A 2,500-nucleotide genomic window follows, 5' to 3' on the forward strand; every position below is an offset into this window, starting at 1 on the left:
ATATAAATAGGAAATATGATGACCTCGACAAAATAAACAAACTGGTGCCTGCAATTTTTAAATGTAGGAACCAGGAAGGAAGTAAATTCACAGAGAAACAAGACAGGCTCTTGGTCAAAAATTTTGCACACTGAGACTGGAGAATTCTTTAGAGAAATTGATTTAATCTTGGAATGGCTTTTTAACAGCAAGTTAAAATGAGAAGAGAAAAAAAAAGGAAATCTGTGCACATAAAGGTAAATGCTGCTTTATCAACAACTTATATCACTTAAAGAAACTGATACGTCTGCTTTGTAAATTAGTTTTAAGAGACTTTTCAATTTATTTCAGTAATCCTATTTACTACCAGGCGCCAGGGCACATTTTCTAGGGGCACATACCAGGCGCCAGGGCACATTTTCTAGGGGCACATACCAGGCGCCAGGGCACATTTTCTACGGGCACATAGCAGGCGCCAGGGCACATTTTCTACGGGCACATAGCAGGCGCCAGGGCACATTTTCTACGGGCACATAGCAGGCGCCAGGGCACATTTTCTACGGGCACATAGCAGGCGCCAGGGCACATTTTCTACGGGCACATAGCAGGCGCCAGGGCACATTTTCTACGGGCACATAGCAGGCGCCAGGGCACATTTTCTACGGGCACATAGCAGGCGCCAGGGCACATTTTCTACGGGCACATAGCAGGCGCCAGGGCACATTTTCTACGGGCACATAGCAGGCGCCAGGGCACATTTTCTAGGGGCACATAGCAGGCGCCAGGGCACATTTTCTAGGGGCACATAGCAGGCGCCAGGGCACATTTTCTAGGGGCACATAGCAGGCGCCAGGGCACATTTTCTAGGGGCACATAGCAGGCGCCAGGGCACATTTTCTAGGGGCACATAGCAGGCGCCAGGGCACATTTTCTAGGGGCACATAGCAGGCGCCAGGGCACATTTTCTAGGGGCACATAGCAGGCGCCAGGGCACATTTTCTAGGGGCACATAGCAGGCGCCAGGGCACATTTTCTAGGGGCACATAGCAGGCGCCAGGGCACATTTTCTAGGGGCACATAGCAGGCGCCAGGGCACATTTTCTAGGGGCACATAGCAGGCGCCAGGGCACATTTTCTAGGGGCACATAGCAGGCGCCAGGGCACATTTTCTAGGGGCACATAGCAGGCGCCAGGGCACATTTTCTAGGGGCACATAGCAGGCGCCAGGGCACATTTTCTAGGGGCACATAGCAGGCGCCAGGGCACATTTTCTAGGGGCACATAGCAGGCGCCAGGGCACATTTTCTAGGGGCACATAGCAGGCGCCCAGGGCACATTTTCTAGGGGCACATAGCAGGCGCCAGGGCACATTTTCTAGGGGCACATAGCAGGCGCCAGGGCACATTTTCTAGGGGCACATAGCAGGCGCCAGGGCACATTTTCTAGGGGCACATAGCAGGCGCCAGGGCACATTTTCTAGGGGCACATAGCAGGCGCCAGGGCACATTTTCTAGGGGCACATAGCAGGCGCCAGGGCACATTTTCTAGGGGCACATAGCAGGCGCCAGGGCACATTTTCTAGGGGCACATAGCAGGCGCCAGGGCACATTTTCTAGGGGCACATAGCAGGCGCCAGGGCACATTTTCTAGGGGCACATAGCAGGCGCCAGGGCACATTTTCTAGGGGCACATAGCAGGCGCCAGGGCACATTTTCTAGGGGCACATAGCAGGCGCCAGAGCACATTTTCTAGGGGCACATAGCAGGGGCACATAGCAGGCGCCAGAGCACATTTTCTAGGGGCACATAGCAGGCGCCAGAGCACATTTTCTAGGGGCACATAGCAGGCGCCAGAGCACATTTTCTAGGGGCACATAGCAGGCGCCAGAGCACATTTTCTAGGGGCACATAGCAGGCGCCAGAGCACATTTTCTAGGGGCACATAGCAGGCGCCAGAGCACATTTTCTAGGGGCACATAGCAGGCGCCAGAGCACATTTTCTAGGGGCACATAGCAGGCGCCAGAGCACATTTTCTAGGGGCACATAGCAGGCGCCAGAGCACATTTTCTAGGGGCACATAGCAGGCGCCAGAGCACATTTTCTAGGGGCACATAGCAGGCGCCAGAGCACATTTTCTAGGGGCACATAGCAGGCGCCAGAGCACATTTTCTAGGGGCACATAGCAGGCGCCAGAGCACATTTTCTAGGGGCACATAGCAGGCGCCAGAGCACATTTTCTAGGGGCACATAGCAGGCGCCAGAGCACATTTTCTAGGGGCACATAGCAGGCGCCAGAGCACATTTTCTAGGGGCACATAGCAGGCGCCAGAGCACATTTTCTAGGGGCACATAGCAGGCGCCAGAGCACATTTTCTAGGGGCACATAGCAGGCGCCAGAGCACATTTTCTAGGGGCACATAGCAGGCGCCAGAGCACATTTTCTAGGGGCACATAGCAGGCGCCAGAGCACATTTTCTAGGGGCACATAGCAGGCGCCAGAGCACATTTTCTAGGGGCACAT

The 2,500-nt window shown here is 54.1% G+C and overlaps 1 protein-coding gene across 1 annotated transcript in view; it reads right to left on the minus strand.

The window, feature by feature from the left end:
- The window catches only part of PPP3R1 (protein phosphatase 3 regulatory subunit B, alpha), a 131,629-nt gene that overhangs the window by 70,952 nt on the left and 58,177 nt on the right, over window positions 1–2,500 (minus strand). The gene's annotated exons all lie outside the window — the stretch shown is intronic.

The sequence above is a fragment of the Bombina bombina genome, chromosome 4, assembly GCF_027579735.1.
Source record: "Bombina bombina isolate aBomBom1 chromosome 4, aBomBom1.pri, whole genome shotgun sequence".
Classification (NCBI taxonomy): domain Eukaryota; kingdom Metazoa; phylum Chordata; class Amphibia; order Anura; family Bombinatoridae; genus Bombina; species Bombina bombina.